This window comes from Microcaecilia unicolor, chromosome 4 (assembly GCF_901765095.1).
Source record: "Microcaecilia unicolor chromosome 4, aMicUni1.1, whole genome shotgun sequence".
In the NCBI taxonomy this organism is placed as follows: domain Eukaryota; kingdom Metazoa; phylum Chordata; class Amphibia; order Gymnophiona; family Siphonopidae; genus Microcaecilia; species Microcaecilia unicolor.
In genome coordinates, this window is record NC_044034.1 from 316,518,320 (window position 1) to 316,537,367 (window position 19,048).

The 19,048-nt window shown below is 44.9% G+C and overlaps 1 protein-coding gene across 1 annotated transcript in view; it reads left to right on the forward strand.

Moving 5' to 3' along the window:
• The window catches only part of ANTXR1 (ANTXR cell adhesion molecule 1), a 269,622-nt gene that overhangs the window by 56,991 nt on the left and 193,583 nt on the right, over positions 1-19,048 (forward strand). The gene's annotated exons all lie outside the window — the stretch shown is intronic.

Genomic DNA, 19,048 nt, shown 5'->3' on the forward strand with positions numbered 1-19,048 from the left:
AGAGAGTGTGTGGTAAAACAGTTAGATTGCAGGGTTTTAAAAAGGTTTCAATAATTTCCTAAAAGAAAAAGCTAATAGACAGAACTAGGGTGAGGAAAGGGGATGAGTGCTAAATCGGTATTGCAGGTGAAAGCCATTCTTAACATGGACTGTCTTGGAAAATCCACTTCTTATTTCTAGCATAATGCAGCATTGGGGGTGCTGAAATTTTTTTTTACAGGTGATGCAGCATTCCCCTCCCCCTCCCCTCCCAGACAGTTCTAGTCCCCGTCCTTCCCAGTTCCCCCTCCCTCTGAATTCCAGGGCCCCCTCTCTCTCTCTCTCTCTCTCTCTCTCTCTCCCTCCCTTCAAGTTCCAGGCCCCCCATGCCCTGCCCCCCTCTCCCTCCCTTCCTTCTTCAAATTCCAGGGTCCCTCCCCTCCCCTCCCCTCACCTCCCCCCCTCCGAATTTTAAAGATCGTCGATCTACAGTACTACTAGTTATTATTTACCTCAGCCAGGTTATGGCAGCGTCTAAGAAGGGCAGCAAGGCAGGCAAGGCAAGGGGCACACAGAGACAGACACCAGATCGTCCACTTGCTCCGTCCAGATCGTCCAGAGACGCTCACACTGCAGCCTCGTCGGCGTCGACTCGGTTATGGCAGGCTGAGAAGGCGGCAAGCTGCAGTACAGCAGTAACTGCGCCTGTGTGCAGCGTCATCATCAGCTGATGCTGATCTGCAGGCAGGCAGGCAGGCAGGCGCTGGCTGGCACGCACACACACAGACGCTGCCTGTGTAGCCTGCCGCGTCGGCCCACGCATCAGAGGAGTCAGCCAGGTGGTCGGAGGACGAGGATGAGGACGAGGACAGATGATGACGTGATGATGACCCGTCCCGAGTCCCGACGAAACCCGGACAAATTGGGGAAATGCAGAAATCCGCCCGAACTCCTCACCGCGCCCTCAAAAAGAGGACATGTCCGGGGAAATCCGGACGAATGGTAACCCTGTTTCCATGATGCCTTGGCCCTCCAACCCCTTCCTTGGGACTCCACTCTCCTTACCTGGCCTGGCCTAGGCCTGGGTGGCCTCCCTGGCTCCCCCTTCTGGTAGATGCCTGCATTTGGAAGGGACCCATTCCCCACATCCCCCCCCCCCCCCCCTCCTTAAATCATTGCAACTCTCCCCTGGGGAGATGGAAATTCTGGACAGGGTGTCTGCATTCAGATGGTCCTTCCCAGTCCAGTGTTCTATACAAATGTAAAAGCTTGGCGGGCTAGGTACCACCTAATTAATCTGGAGTTAGTGATTTTTTTGTGATCCCTAACCACTTAAGCAGGGCATAATCATCACTAGTGTAAACTTCCTGCCAGCTTGGTAGTACTGAAGGGATTCGATGGCCCATTTTATGGCGAGGCACTCCTTTTCTACTGTTGCATAATTTTTCTAATGTTTCAAGAGCTTGCGGCATAAGTACAAGACTGGGTGTTCCTCCCCATTCTGCTTCTGGGATAGCACTGTGCCCAACCCAACATTGGACACATCCGTTTGTAAAATAAACACCCGGTTAAAATCTGTGCCCTTTAATACTGGCTCCTGACATAGGGCCTGCTGTAACCTTTTGAAAGCCTGTAACTCTTCCACTGCCTACCATAATTGATTGGGTCTCCCTTCCCTTTACATTTCTGTCAAGGGGTCAGCTAAAAGGGCAAACTGGGGAGTAAATCTATGATAATATCCCACAAGGCCTAGAAAACTGTGCAACTGCTTCTTAGTGTGAGGTAAAGGAAAGGACTTGATACTCCCTACTTTATCTATCAGTGGCCTTATCTCCCGGTATCCCACCAAATGGCCTAGATAATTCACTTGCCTTTGGGCAAAACTACATTTTCGGGGGTTATCCTTCAGTCCCTCTTCTCTTGATGTTTGCAAGACTGCCGCCACTGTGGGGAGATGAGTATCCCAGTTGGAGCTAAAAATCACTGTGTGGTCCTTTTACAAATGCGCACTGAAAAATGGCTTGCAGTAGTGTAGGTGCGGGTTTTGGGTGCGCGCCAATCCACTTTTTAGCACACCTGTAAAAAAAGGGCTTTTTAAATTTTTGCCGAAAATGGATGTGCGGCAAAATGAAAATTGCCGCGTGTCCATTTTGGGTCTGAGATCTTACCACCAGTCATTGACCTAGCGGTAACTGGGTGGTAATGACCTACATGCGCCAAATGCCACTTGGCGCGTGTCCATTACGTGTGCGCCCAAAAATAAAAAATATTTTTCAGGCACGCGTATTGGATGCCTGCCAAAAATGAAATTACCGCAAGAGCCACGCGGTAGTCGGACGGTAACTCCATTTTGGCGTGCATTGGGCGCACGTAGATGTTTACGCAGCTTAGTAAAAGGGCCCCTATATCATCTATATATGCTCAAGTGTACCCCTGGTGCTGCTTTAAGAGTGCATCAGCCAAGCACTAACAGCATGCTGCGACCCCATTCAATCTGAAAGGCATTCCTCATGAAATGGTACAGGCCCAGAGGCATGCTAAAAGTGGTCTTAGGACAGGAGTCTGGAGTTAAAGGCACTTGCCAGTACCCCTTGGTAAGATACAAGGTGGATAGGTACTGAGCGGCTACTAAACTTTCCAACAGCTCCTCAACTCGGGTCATGGGGTATGCATCGAACTGAGAAATAGCATTGACCTGCCTAAAATCAATACAAAATCTTTGGGTCCCATCTGGTTTAGACATCAGCACTACAGGAGTATTCCAGGGGCTCCTCAATAATCCCTAGTTCCTCCATCTCTTGTACCTGCTTAATAATTTTATTCCTTTTACTTTCGTTCAAGCGATAGGGCCACTGCCTGACTATTTTCCCAGGAGTAGTAATGATTTCGTGAGAAACCAAATGAGTTTTCCTGGGTAGGGGAGACAAAACGTCTTTGAATTGGATTACCAGCTCCTTCACTTGTACCAACTGTTGGAGAGATAGCTCTTCATTTATTCTAGGCTGTCCCTCTTCCCTTAGATCACTTACTTGGGGACATAAGTCTTCCTCCTGGGGTTTCCCCACCTCAGCCATCCCTATCTCCTGCTCCAACCAGGGCTTAATACATTTACATTGTAATTCTGTCTCCTGCCTGCAGTACCTCATAATTAACTGGCCCCAACTGGCGCTCTATTACTCCTAGACCCAACCAGTGGGCCGTACATCTATGTACTGTAGACAGGACCTGTATTAATACTCCCCCCCCTACCCCACCTTGAATGCTCTGACCTGCGTTTCCTAATCATATTGAGCTTTCTCTCATTCCTGGCTTCTTTGCATCCTGTCCTCCGCCACCCCCTTTAGCTGCTGTATTTGGCCCTTCAAGTTCCCTAGGAATGCTAACCGGTCCTGCGGTTCCCAGGGTTTTCTGTCCCATTGCTCCCATACTACGTCCAGCAAATCTCTTGGAGCCCGCCCGTATACTAATTCAAAGGAGGATACTCCCAGGGTGGCTTGGGTGCTTTCCCTGTAGGCATACAGCATAAATGATAGTAACTGGTCCCAATCAGTCCATTCCCCGCCAAATCCTTTCCTGAGCATGGTTTTTAGTGTTAGATTGTACCGTTCTACCAGGCCATTAGTCTGGGGATGACAGGCCTATGTATTAATATAATGAATTCCAAATGCATCCCATAACTGGCTAAGGGTGAAACGATTTTTCCTCTCTTTCAAAAAGTACAAACACCAGGGGACATTCAATGGAAATATTTTTAAAACAAATAGGAGAAACTTTTTTTCACTCAAAAAATGGTTAAGCTCTGGAACTCATTGCCAGAGAATGTGGTAGCAGCAATTAATGTATCTGGATTTAAAAAAGGTTTGGACAAGTTCCTGGAGGAAAAGTTCATAGTCTGTTATTGAGCTAGATATGAGGGAAGCCACTGCTTGCCCTGAGATTGGTAGCATGGAATGTTGCTTCTAATTGGGTTTCTGCCAGGTACTTGTGACCTGGATTGGCCACTGTTGGAAGCAGGATACTGGGCTAGATGGACCATTGGTCTGACCCAATATGGCTATTCTTATGTTCTATGTTCTAAGGGTGGCCAACCTGAAATTGGTTCCCCCGTCAGTGAGGACTTCTCTGGAGAACCCTACCTCACAAAATAGTATTACTAGCTCTCAGGCTATGACACTGGCGGATGCCCTCCTTAAAGGAAATGCCCAAGGATACCTGGTGGCGTGGTCTACTACTACCAGGAATACATGAAACCCCTACAACTCCATTCCAAAGGTCCCACTATATCCATCCCAATCCTGGCCATAGGTTCTTCCACTATAGGTATAGGCATTAAAGGGGCTTTAGGTGGAAGTCGAGGGCACATATTCTGACACTGGGGACAACTCTCACAATAATGCTTAACCTCCCCAAATACCCCAGGCCAATAGAACCTGCTCAGGATTTGATCAAGGATATTATTGGTGCCCTTATGCCCCACCAGAGCATGGTCGTGGGCCAGGCAAATAATAGTACTCCAAAAAGCCCAGGGCACCACTAACTGCTCTCTTTGCTCTCAGCCTTCCTGCCCTCAGGGAATCCTATACAGTAGCTCCCCATGAATCTGAAAACATGAGAAGCTCCTGTATGGCTAGTGGCCAGTCTGTTCAAATATCTGACTCAGGGAACAATCAGCTCTTGGTTCCTGGCTGAAAGAAGGGAACTTCTTTAACACCTCCTCAAGGATCCATGGCATTTCCCCCTCTATCATGACTTGTGCATAACTGTGAGCTCTTTCCTGTCTATCTGCCCAACACTCCTCCCAGCTTTTCCGTGGACTCACTACCTCTTCTTCAAAGGGGAATATTTGACTCAATGGCTCCAGATTCCCTTAGTCATTTCCCCTGATCTACAGAGGGTGTTGGCAGCGTTGCCAGCAGTTTGAGAAATAAAACCAGTCTCGCCCTAAGGTAAACTGATATGGTGTCTGAGACAATATGGCTACAGGCACACGGTGGCTACATCCTTCATACCTCTGGCATACCCAGTGTAGGGGATAAAGGGTAGAGGCCCCATGGATACACTTTACGTTGACCTGACCAATGTACCAATGGTCACCAGTGGTCCCTGATCCCCACAACATTTCCCATAAGACCCTGGCCATCATGGCTTGGTTGGCCCCAGAGTCCAATATGGCAGACACTGGTTTATCCTCAATCTCCATCTACACCATATATGGAGAGGAGGGCCCCTCTGTGCCTGATCTGGCCCCTGCCAACCCTGTCTTCTAGACATAGTCCTGAGAAAAATGCCTCACCTGCCTACATTGGAAACACCTCTGTCTACGATCCCTCTCTTTGCCCCACAAGGGTTTTCTCAGACTTCCTAGAGAGGGAACCCTTTTCCCCTTGGTATGGGTTTGTTGATGTGCAGCCTGCCCTACCCTGGCTGTGGGCTTTTCCTACTGAAAAGGGTTTGACATACCACTTTGGGCTTCTAAATAGCACTTGGCTCTATAGGTAACCCCTTTTATAGTTCTTACCTCTTGCCTGACCAACCACTCCCTCATTTCTACTGGGATAGCCATGAGGAATTATTCTAATACCACTTCCTCCACTGGCTGGGCCACCGTCTTCTTGTTGGGAACTAGCCACTTCCAAGCTAGAGCTTGTAGCCACTGGACCAGAGTTTTAAGTCTGTCCTGAGGATATAGCTGGGCCTGCCTAAACGCCTACCTATACTATTCTTTAGTGAGTCCCAGTCTGTCCTTAATGGCCTGCTTCAAAGCATCATAATTCTGGGCCTGCTCGGCAACCAAAGACCATGTGATCTGTTACACTACAACCTTTATAATTATTTAACTCCACCTCTCATGTGACACCCCTTGTCACTTAATTCCCATTACCTCCCTTTGGGCTGGGTTCTTCACTCTCCCACTGACGCTATCCCTCCCCCCAGTGATTCTGGAGAGTTCCCTAAATCAACCTTAGTAATCCCCTGTGGAAATCCATACACTTTCTCATTCCCAATTGACCAAGGAATTACACTATGATTCGATAGCTGTCCTGGTGTAAAGAAAAAGAAAGGTTTACATAATGTTGACTCCACCGTATATGGTGGCACATAGACAGACTCACCACTGCGTAAGGCTCATCTATCAGGTTTTATCTGGGCTGAGCCAAAAGGTCTGAATTGTCCTTTTACGGAGAAAATAAAGATAGGACATTTGAATGCCAAACAGGAAAATAAAACATCTCATCGTTTTTCTCATCAGAGCTCCACATTTTGCTGAGCTGTGCAGAATTCCTGGCAGAGCTAAGGGGCTGTATCAAAGCTTGAAACAGATTTTTTTTTTCTTTGCTTGAAAATCAGGGAATAAAAACCAGAAGGCAAGGGGGCAGAAGGAAACTTTTGAAGAACGAGCCTGGGGGCAGCTATAAATCTGCATCTCCAGCACACATCCTTTGCTCACTGAGGTATATACTGCTGGAACCCTCCTTTATTTGCAAGAAAATGCCCCTAATTCCATGGGGGCCCAACTGAGAACCTTCACAAGAGCCTGCTGGCACTTAAGCATATTTGGAAGTTAGAATTCTTAAAAGGAGTACAATGTTTGAGTTCAATTATACCTTCAGTAACACAAAGTTTACTCTTTTGTCTTCTGGTCTGCAGTACATTTGTCTAAGTATAAGCTACAGTATATCAGAAAAGAGCCGTATTTTGTTTTCCAGTACCCTCGCATTATAACACACTTCCCTCTATCCTCTTCATTTTTCTCCTTTGCTGTGGGAGCCCTTGTGGTCTTAAAAACTCATGTAGAATATCATCTTTTCAAATAATGCTTCGGTGGGTCCATTACAAGGCTTCGTAGCCTGAAAAGAATCCAGTTACTAACCCTAGCCTTCCTTCCTTCCTTCTTGCATAGAAACATAGAACATGATGGCAGAAGAAGACCATCTAGGCCAGGGCTACTTAATTCCAGTCCAAGGAGGCAGTGGATGCAAAACTCTCTCTTGTATATTCATTGTGAATATCCTAAAAATCAGGCCTACCTATGGACCTTGAGACCTGGCATTGCTTAACCCTGATCTGGTCTTTCAGTTTGCTCATCCAAATCAACTGCTCAGTTTCTACAATCCCTTCCTCTGTCTCAGAAGTGCTCTATGTTTGTCTCATGCTTTCTCAAATTCTGATACTCTCCTTGTCTCCACTGCCTCCATGTAGAGGCAATTCCATGCATTCACTACCCTTTCTGTAAAGAAATATTTCCATACGTTTCTTCACCCTCATCCTATGACCCCTTGTTCCAGAGCCTCCTTTGCTTCCTGTGATACATACCTTAAAGATACTTAAAGTCGCTTTCCCATTTTCCCTATCCTGTCTTTACTCCAGGTTGTGCTTGCTTAGATCTTTAAGTCTGTCCCCTTATGCTTTACAGTATAATGAAGAACACTGACAATTTTAGTAGCCACCTTCTGGACTGACACCAAAAGAAAGTGCACAGAGTACAACAAATAAGTCTCACCATAGACTAATACAGAGACACTAGCACCTCCTTTTGGTCCTAGCAAGCTGATGTTTTGACCCACTTCCCTACTCAACCTCACCATTTAGAGGGGTTATCAACATGGGCATAGACGACTAATAAATAAACTGAGTGCCCTCAGTATGGGCCCTAAACTGACTGACTGGGTTAGGAACATATTGAGTGGAAGGCGACAGAGGGCAATGGAGCTCATTCTGATGAAAAAGATGTTAACAGTGGTGTGCCGCAAGGTTCGGTTCTTTGACCGGTTCTTTTTAACATTTTTGTAATCGATATTGCTGAAGGACTGTCTGGTAAGGTTTGCCTCTTTGCGGATGATACCAAAATCTGCAATAGGGTAGACACCCCTGATGGTGTGGATAACATGAGGAAGGACTTATCAAAGCTAGGAGGAATGGTCTGTAATTTGGCAGATTAGATTTAATGCTAAAAAATGCAAGGTCATGCATTTGGGCTGCAAAAACCCAAAAGAATGGTACAGTTTAGGGAGTGAGGTTTTAGGGGAGGGAGTTTTAGAGATTGAAAAACCTTTTGTGCATGAAAGAGGAGCAGAACTTGGGTGTGATCATATGTGATGATCTTAAGGTTGCCAAACAAGTAGAAAAGGCTACGGTGAACGCTAGATGGATACTTGCGTGCATAGGGAGAGGAATGACCAGTAGGAAAAAGGAGGTGATGATGCCCCTATATAAGACTCTGGTGAGACCTCTTTTAGAATATTGTATACAATTATGGAGACTGCACCTTCAAAAAGATATAAACAGGATGGAATCAGTCCAGAGGGCAGATACTAAAATGGTCAGTGATCTTCGTCATAAAGCATATGGGGACAGACGTAAAGATCTCAATATGTATTCTTTGGAAGAAAGGCAGGAGAGGGGAGATATGATAGAGACATTTAAATGCACATGCAGCATAAATGCACATGAGGCGAGTCTCTTTCAACTGAAAGGAAGCTCTGGAATGAGGGGGAATAGAATGAAGGTGAAAGGAGATAGACTCAGAAGTAACCTGATGAAATAGTTCTTCAGGGAAAGAGTGATGAATTCATGGAACGGCCTCCTGGTACAATTAGTGGAGGCAAAAACAGTATCTGAACTCAAGAGAGCTTGGGACAAGTACATAGGATCTCTGAGGGAGCGATAAGGAGAGTAGGTGGCATAGATGGGCAGACTGGATGGGCCATATGGTCTTTATCTACCTACATTTTTCTATGTTTCTATGTTTACCATTAAGACATGTTATTTTACTGTTAACCCCAGCTATTAGTAAGAAAAGGTCTTATTACATTAAATGAGACCCATGATAAAATAGCATGAGTTAGTGGTAAAATAATGTATCTTAACGGTAGCTCATATTGATAACTACACGTCTTATTTCTATATTAAAGCACAATTATAAGAAAGTAATGCACTATAAGGTGAGTGGCTTGCAGTCTCATTTTCAAAAGAGATAGACGTCAAGAAAGTGACATAAGTCAGCGTTTGGACATTTATCTCACAGAAATGTCCAAATCAGTATTATCAAAACCTCTTTTTGGACGTCTTTCTCTGAAGTCCATCAGAAGGACACCCAAATCTCAAGGGGGTGTGCCAGGGGTGTGTTCAAGGGACTTGGGCGTTCCTAAGACATGGACGTCTTTCAGCAATAATGGAACTAAACAAAGACCTCTAAGTTACTTAAATGTTTAGAGCTAGACCTGATTTTATTATGAATAACTGCAGTGGGAATTGAACCCCCTTCCACAGGATCAAAGTCTGCTGCACTAACCACTAGGCTACTCCTCTACTCAACACAGGAAGTGACCCAAATGACCAGATGACCACTGGAGGGACTCAGGGATCATCTCCCCTTACTCCCCCAAATCACAAAACATTTTTCCAAACAGCACTTTCAAAAGGAAAACATAGACTTTTTTTGTAGAAAATGACCTTTCCTGTTCTGATTTTGGACGTTTTACAAAAACGTCCAAATTCAGACTTAGATGTCTTATCCAAAAATGCCCTTTCTGTATTTGACTTGCCCAAAGTCTCAAGGAGCAGCAGTGGGAACAGAACCCATGCTGCCAGGATCAAAGCCCACTGTACTAACCATTATGCCACTCCTCCTCTGTTTTGGATGCCTTGCATTTGGATATTTTTTGTTCGAAAATGGGCAAAAAAAGGCCGTCCAAATCACAGGACGTCCTTGGTATTTTCGAAACGAAAGATGGACGTCCATCTTTTTTTGAAAATGACCTTCTCCCCACCTCCAAATTTGAGAAGTTTCTTTCGAAAATGCCCTCTTGGTCTATCTAGAGAATTTCAGTGGCACCAGCCAGATAATACCACTGAAAATCATTACTGACCATCCTGGCACTATCTGGATAGTACTGAGGTAGAGTGTGAGCAAAGCATGGGCTTTCTCTAGATAGGTAATATCATCCCCTATGCAGATAAGTTATACAGATAACTTAGGATAGCCTTTTTGCTGCCCTAAGTTGTCCTGGTAGGTTACCCAGGTAGCAGACTGAATATAGCTGATATCTAGATAAATGCTGGTGGTTGTTGCTGTATACAGGTATTCTGCACATATTTATCCAGGTAATAGTGCTATTTTCCCATTATCCAGGTAACTTACAGATAACTTAAGGCAGCCAGAATATTGCTGCTGTATCCAGTTAAATGCTGGTGGTCGCTGCGCTGTCCGGGTACTCTGCTACTCTTTATTTGGATAGTGCCCAAGTGGAGTGTGGGCGGAGCATAGGCTGTCCCCAGAATTATCCAGATAAATTAAAGATAACTTAGGACAGGCTGAATATCACTGTTGTATCCAGATAAATGCTAATGGTCGCTTCTCTATCCAGGTATTCTGCACATTTACAATTTAGATAGTGGCACAGGTTGTCTAGATTTTTTATTTTTTTACCACTGCAGCTGGTGTTTAAACGAAATGCTGACCACAGCAGCTAAATACTGATCTGTGAGGATTTAGGGAGTGCCTGTATGCTGCTTCTTAAAACTTTCACATCACACATCATGAAAATGTCTCTTTTTTAGATTCATCTGTTACAAAGAGGGCAGCAATATTTCTGAACTAAAAACGCCTCCAACAGCTTGAAACATGAGAAGAAAGATTTTGTTAAGCTGACAACTTTTTCTTTATGTTTTCACTCGGGGGTATTGTCAAAAATGCATCAGTGAATCTGCAGCTGAGAACAAAGTTAGAACTAGTCTAATGCCTGGAGCAAGAAAGTTAGAAATGGAAAGAATTGTATTTTGTTGAGGTAATCAGATACTCCGTAGACTGGGGTCCATGCTATTAGCCACACTTAGGTAAGGGAATCCTCTGTAATTTGTTTCACCTTAAAGACATACCAACCACAAGATTCCATTTCTAACTACAGATGACAGCATGAATCTGCTTTTCATATAAGTATGTTCTTAGGGCAATAAAAAATAGTCTGCAGAAAATAACAAACTCCCTTCAAAGGTTTACAGTTATCGGGAGTCATGGTGGGCTGCCTGTGTATAAATCTTGGCCCCCCTACTAGGGGTGCACATGAAAAACAATTTTGTTGCGAAAGTATATTGTTTCATTTCACTTTTAGCTCCTGCTGATTCTTACAACGTGCACCATTTTTTGCATGTGCTATTTTGGAATAGCACATACTGAAAATCTTTAGATTTAAATTACATGAAAAATGTAAATGATATTTTGTCATTTCAGATGAGAGACGATGCAAAACAATATAACCCGGCCATTACAGCAATAAATTTAGAATGGGGAGCAAGGACTATGATGCTTCCCAGATAGGACTGGTGCAAGAGCATTGGGCACCCTAGATGAATCTTCAAACTTAAATACTGCCCCCAAGATTTAAATAATTAAACTTAACAACCGTCATACCAACACCATCTCTCCCACAAGAATCCTGTAAAAATGCATCATTGTACATCATCCCCCTAATTCTATAACAGGTTGCCTACATTTAAGCACCAGTTACACATTTAAACGTATAGAATACTATCACTTACATGCATAAATGGCAGCCATGCACTCAGTTTTATTTTATAATTTAAGCTTGCATAAGGCTTAGCGCATAAATGCAACAGAGCATTTATAGGCGAGGTACATAGGTGGGGCATAGGCAGGGCTGACATTTACATGCTTATTTTACAGAATACTGTAATTTACACATATAAATATCACATTTAAGCATCTGCATTTAGGCTAGTCGTAGACCTGGTGCAAATGCCTAACTGTTCTTATAGAACAGGCTCACAGCCTGTAGAGTTTAAGGGATATGAGAATCACTTTTATCATATGTCGGGATCAGATAGACGGCAAATGATTCATGATTTCCCAAGGCCTTCAGATTAACTGATGTTCCAATATATTTTGTCACACTAATAGTACCCTAATGCAGGGGTTCTCAACCCAGTCCTTGGTACACATCCAGCCAGTCAGGTTTTCAGGATGCCCACAATGAGTATGAATGAGGTTAATGTGCATTAACTACATCCATTGTATGCAAATTTATCTCATGCATATTCATTGTGTGTATCCTGAAAATTTGACTGGTCGGGTGTGTCCCAAGGACTGGGTTGAGAACCCCTGCTCTTGTGGTTAGAGCAATGAGCCCAGAACAAAGGAAGGCTGGTTCAAGTCCCACTGTCACTCTTTGGGATCTTGGGCAATTCGCTTCACCCTCCATTGACCTAGAAGGTTAGGGCCCAATGTGTAGCAAGATAGGACTGACTTTTATGTGGTCCTAATTATGTGGTTAACCTGGCTGGTTAAGTGCTGAATATCAGCACTTAACTAGCCAAGTGCCGACTCCGCCCCTTGAACACCCCCAAATTAGCCAGTTTTCAGTTCGGTGCTAACTGGTTATTTTCAGCGGCACTAATCGGTTTAGTGCCACTGAAAATTAGCGGTTAGCTCCAAGCATTATTAACTAGTTTCCATGGAGGGGCATAATCGAACGGGGTGCCCAAGTTTTCCTGAGGGCGTCCTCGCAGGATGTCCCCATGAAGGGGTGGGGAACCCCGTATTATCTAAACAAGATGGGCGACCATCTTTCATTTCGATATTACGGTCGGGGACGCCCAAATCTCCACATTTAGGTCGACCTGAGAGATGGTCGTCCCTAGAGATTGTCGTCCCCGATTTTCGGCGATAATGGAAACCGAGGACGCCCATCTCAGAAACGACAAAATGCACGCCCTTTGGTCATGGGAGGAGCCAGCATTCGTAGTGCACTGGTCCCCCTGACATGCCAGGACACCAACCGGGCACCCTAGGGGGCACTGCAGTGTTCTTCAGAAAAAGCTCCCAGGTGCATAGCTCCCTTACCTTGTGTGCTGAGCCCCCCAACCCCCCCCCCCAAACCCTCTCCCCACAACTGTACACCACTACCATAGCCCTTAGGGATGAAGGGGGGCACCTACATGTGGGTACAGTGGGTTTGTGGTGGGTTTTGTAGGGCTCATATTTACCACCACAAGTTTAAAGGGGGGGGGGCCTGGACCGCCTGCCTGAAGTGCACTGCAGTACCCACTAAAACTGCTCCAGGGACCTGCTGTCATGGAGCTGGGTATGATATTTGAGGCTGGCATAGAGGCTAGAAAAAATATTTAAAAAATTTTTTAGGGTGGGAGGGGGTTAGTGACCACTGGGGGAGTAGGGGGAGGTCATCCCCGATTCCCTCCAGTGGTCATCTGGTCATTTAAGGCACATTTTTGTGGCTTGGTCATAAAAAAAAGGATCAAGTAAAGTCGGCCAAGTGTTCGTCAGGGACGCCCTTCTTTTTTCCATTATCGGCCGAGGACACCCATGTGTTAAGTACACCCCAGTCCCGCCTTCGCAACGCTTCCGACACGCCCCCGGGAACTTTGGTTGTCCCTGCAATGGAAAGCAGTTGAGGACACCCAAAATCGGCTTTCGATTATGTCGATTTGGGCGACCCTGTGAGAAGGACGCCCATCTCCCGATTTGTGTCGAAAGATGGGCGCCCTTCTCATTCGAAAATGAGCCCAATAGTGTACAACCCTTTTCCCCATAGGTTTAAACTGAAACTCTTCTCTGGAGGTAGAAACTTAACAGTCAAGAGTATTAAAAAGGATGAACAGACAGATGTAGAAATGCTATCAGGAAATAGGGAGGCTAACAAACTGGGGAACACAATAATAATGGGTAAATTCAATTACCCCGATTTTTACTGAGTAAATGTAACATCAGGGCATGCTAGGAAGGTAAACTTCCTTGACGACATCAAGGACTGCTGTATGGAGCAGCTGGTACAGGATAGACCTAGTCCCTAGTGGAGCGCATGATCTGGTGCAGGAGGTAATGGTGCTAGGGCCACTTGATAACAGTGATCATAATATGATCAGATTTGATATGGGGTCTGGAGTAAGTACACACAGGAAATCCAATACGTTAGTGTTTCTTTTAAAAAGGAGACTATGATAAAATGATAAAATGAGAAGAATGATGAAAATAAAACTGGACCAGATGGTATTCATCCCAGAGTACTGATAGAATTGAAAAATGAACTTGCAAAACTATTGTAAGTAATATCTAATTTATCCTTAAAATCAAGAGTGGTACCAGAAGATTGGAGGGTGACCACTGTAATGCCGATTTTTAAAAAAGGTTCCAGAGGTGATTCGGGAAATTATAGACCGGTGAGCCTGATGTCGGTGCCGGGCAAAATGGTAGAGACTATTATAAAGAACAAAATTACAGAGCATATTCAAAGGCATGGATTAATGAGACAAAGCCAACATGGATTTAGTGAAGGGAAATCTTGCCTTACCAATTTATTACTTTTCCTTGAATGGGCGAACAAACGTGTGGATAAAGGTGAGCCGGTTGATTTTGTATATCTGGATTTTCAAAAGGCATTTGACAAAATACCTCATGAAAGACTCCAGAGGAAATTGGAGAGTTATGGGATAGGAGATAGTGTTCTATTGTGGATTAAAAACTGGTTAAATAATAGAAAACAAGAGTAGGGTTAAACATTCAATATTCTCAGTGGAGAAGGGTAGATAGTGTGGTTCCCCATGGGTCTGTGCTGGGACCACTGGTTTTTAACATATTTATAAACAATCTGGAGATGGGAGCAAGAAGTGAGTTAATTAAACTTGCTGATCACACAAATTTATTCAAAGTTGTTAAAATCACAATAGGATTGTGAAAATAAACAAGAGGACCTTCCGAGACTGGGAGACTGGGCATCCAAATGGGAGATGATGTTTAACGTGAGCAAGTGCAAAGTGATGTATGTGAGAAAGAGGAACCTGAACTATTTTTACTTGATGCAAAGTTCCACATTAGGAGGAGTCACCGACCAGGAAAAGGATCTAGGTGGTGATTCGTTGAAACCCTCTGCTCAGTGTGCAGCGGCGGCTAAGAAAGCAAATAAAATGTTTAGGAATGAAATGGAAAACCAAAATGAGGACATTATAATGCCTTTGTATCATTCAATGGTTCGACTGCACCTCAAATACTGTGTGCAATTCTGGTCACCGCATCTCAAAAAAGATATAATTAGAAAAGGTACAGAGAAGGGCGACGAAAATGATAAATGGGATGGGACGACTAAAGTGGCTAGGGCTCTTCAGCTTGGAGAAAAGCAGGGGCGTAGCTCCTGGCTCCACCCAGTTTGGTGTCAGGCCCACCCAGCAGCAGTGTCCCTAAAGCAAGTAGCTTCCATGGGTCGCAGACTCGCAGCAATTCCCTTACGCTGCCTGCCGCACAACGACCTCCTTGCAGTCGCTAAGTGCTAACCTGGAAGCCTCTCCTCTGCCTCAACTTCCGGTTTCTGCCCACTCAGGATGTGGCAGAGGAGAGGCTTCCAGATTAGCACTTAGCGGCTTCAAGGAGGTACTTGAGCAGCAGCAGCAAGCGTGTGGAAATCGCTACCAAAGCTGGCAACCCATAGAAGTATGAGAGGGAGAGTTGTGAGTGGGATAGGGAAGAGAAAGGAAGGGAAGGGGGTGAAAGATGCTACACTGGGGTGAGCGAAGATGGGGGAAGATGCTGTACGGGATGAGGGAAGACAGGGGAAAGATGCACAGGGGAGGAAAGATAACGGAAAGATGCTGCATGGCAGGGGGGAGGGAAGATGCTGCATGGGGGAGAAGATGCTGCACGGGGTGGGGGAGAAGGGAGAGATGCAGCAAAGGAGAGGAGGGGTGAGAAAGGGAGAAACTTTGCTTATGAGCTGGAGGGGAGGGAGACATGCTGCATTGCGAGGGAATAGGTGGTGAGAGAGGGAGAAATGTTGAACATAGGGGCGGAGAGGAGGGAGAAATGGTACATGGGAAGGGAGGGAAAAATGTTGGACATAGGGGTGGAGGAAAGGGAGTCATGTTGGACATGATGGAAGAGGGGAGGAAGGGAGAGATGCTACATTGGAGGGGGAGAGAGATATTGGACCCGGAACACAAGGGAGGGGGAGAGAGAGATGGTGGACAGTAGGAATGAGGGGGGGAAATGTTTGACATGGGGGTGGATGAGAGGGAGAGATACACAGGTGGTGGAGAAGGGAGAAAAAGGGGAAATGCTGGACCATGGGGGAGAAGGTAGAAGGGAAAGGGGAAGTGTCAGGCTATGAGGGTGTGGTGGGGCAGAGAGGAACAGGGATCAGATGCTGGGCTAGAAGGGTGGAGGGAGGAAGACGATGGGAATGGTGGAACCCTGTGGTAGAGGCCAGGAGGGGTGGCAAGGAAATGAATGCGAGGACAGTAATTACAGAGGGTAGAAATGTGGTAATGGGGAGTAGATTAAAGATGAAAGGAAATGTAGGGCTGAGGAAGGAGTAAGATGGGGAATGGGAGAGCTTGTGGGTGAAAGAAGAAGATGGAAATTTGATAGGTAGTTAAAAAGTAAAAAGGATGAGAAAAGGGTGAGAGAGGCAGAAAATAGCTAAAAAGCAATGATCAATATGTCAGAGGCAGGTGTAGTGAGGGAACAGACAGGAGAGAGGAGAAAAACATGGACTGCTGTCGCATGAAGGAGAATTAGCAAATGACAGACAGGAAAGAAGAAAAGAGAAATTGGAACCAGCAAGATGGAAAAATAAAATATCCAGACAACAAAGGTAGAAACAAAGCATTTTATTTTGAATGTTTTCTTGGGGTTCCCATTCAATTTTTGTCTAAATATTTTTATTTCTAGTTTGTGATCCCTTGTTCTGTATTTGGTGAGGGTCTGTTGGTGTGATAGTAATGACGGGTAGGAAATCGGAGGGGAGGTAGAGAGGAGAGGGAATCGGGAAGGGGGCCCTCCTTTATTTTCTGACCTGAGCCCAAGCAGGGCTAACACCAGTCCTGACCCTTGCTGTATAGCTGGTGAGGATCCCCAAGCATCCCCAGCTAAGGACCTCCTCCAAAGACAGCTAGAACTCCCTTCTACCAAGCTCTGCAGTTGGCAACAGTAACCTTGAGCCAATGACAACTAAGCATGTTTGGGGTGCCGGCATCAGTGGCTGCCAAGCTTGGTAAAAGGGAGTTCTGGCCACCTTCAGAGAAAGTCTTCAGCTGACAGAGCTTGGGGATCCTCATTGGCTATATATTTTGAGTTGGGGGTAGGGTGGGGCAGAGAAAATTTTGTGCCCACCCACTTTGGGCTCAGGCCCACCCAAACCTGACTGGCTACGCTACTGGAGAAAAGATGGCTGAGGGAAGATATGACAGAGGTCTATAAAATAATGAGTAGAGTGGAATAGGTAGGCGTGAATCGCATTAGAAACATAGAAAGAAACAGAGAAGCATGATGGCAGATAAAGGCCATATGACCCACTCAGTCTGCCCATCCTCTGTAACCCCTAATTCTTCCTGTTCCTAAGCGATCCCACATGCTTATCCCATGCCTTTTTAAATTCTGGAACAGTCCTAGACTCCACCACCTCCACCAGGAGGCCATTCCATGCCTCCACCACCCTTTCTGTGAAATAATACTTCCTTAGGTTACTCCTAAGCCTGTTCCCTCTTAACTTTGTCATATGCCCCCTCATTCCAGAGCTCTCCTTCATTTGAGAAAGGCTCTCTAAATGCCCTTGAGATATTTAAACGTTTCTATCATGTCTCCTTTCTCCCTCCTCTCTTGCAGCGTATACATGTTGAGGCTCATAAGCCTGTCCGTATAATTTTTGCATTCAAGACTGCTTACTAATTTTGTAGCCGCCCTCTGGACTCCATCCTGTTTATATCTTTCCATAGGTGCGGTCTCCAGAACTGCACGCAGTACTCCAAATGTGGCCTCACTAGAGACTTGTACAACGGCACTATCACCTCCTTTTTCCTGCTGGTCATGCCTCTCTTTATGCACCCAAGCATCCTTCTGGCTTTGACTGTCGCTTTTTCTACCTGTTTTGAAGTTTTAAGGTCATCAGACACAATCACCCCCAAGTCCCGCTCTTCCTTCATACACTGAAGCATTTCACCCCCTATACATTGGGCCTACCCTTGGGTGGGAAATTGTGGGATATAAGCACTGTAAATAAATAAATAAACTAAATACTGTATTGTTCCCTCGGATTTTTGTGACCCAAGTGCATGACCCTTCATTTTTTGGGATTAAACCTTAGTTGCCAAATATTGGTCCATTCCTTTAGCTTCACTAGGTCCTTCCTCATGTCATTTACACCCTCCAAGGTGTCCTCCCTGTTGCAGAGTTTAGTATCACCTTCAAAGAGACAAACCTTACCAAACAGTCCTTCCGCAATATCGCTCACAAAGACGTTAAAAAGAGCCGGCTCTAGGACCGATGCATGTGGTACTCCACTGAAGACATCCTTTTCTTCAGAGCAAGCTCCATTTACCACTACCCTCTGTCTCCTACCATTCAACCAATTTTTAACCCAATCAGTTACTCTAGGTCCCATACCGAGGGCACTCAATTTATTTATCAGTCGCCTGTACGGAACCGTGTCAAAGGCTTTGCTGAAATCCAAGTATACCACATCAGGGGCACGCAATGAAGCGTGCCCCTGATGTAGTAACTTTTTAAAAAATTAGAGAAAATATTTCTTCACTCAACGTTTAATTAAACTCTGGAATTCATTACCAAAGAATATAGTAAAAGCAGTCAGCTTAGCAGAGTTTAAAAAAATGTATGAATAACTTCCTAAAAGAAAAGTCCATAAGTCATTATAAAGATGGACTTAGGGAAAAATCCACTGCTTATTTCTAGGATAAGCAGCATAAAATGTATTGTACTGTTTTTGGATCTTGCCAGGTACTTGTAACCTGGATTGGCCGCTGTTGGAAACAGGATGCTGCCAGGAGCAGTTTCTGACTGGTTAAATTGCTTTGAATTTTGACCAGTCAGATTCTGAATCCACTTGGACAAGGCAATACTTTTGTACCTGCTTGTAACTTGTCTTGAACTCAGATTTGGAAAATGTGATTAATTAAATCTAAAATCAAAGTTCAAATCACTTCCTGGTGTACTTAATAGCAAATTGAATTTCATCTATATAGCTTGTGCTACTGCTCAGTTGGTTTTCTATACCTGGTGATTCAGTGACTTTTACAGTTACAGTTTAATTTA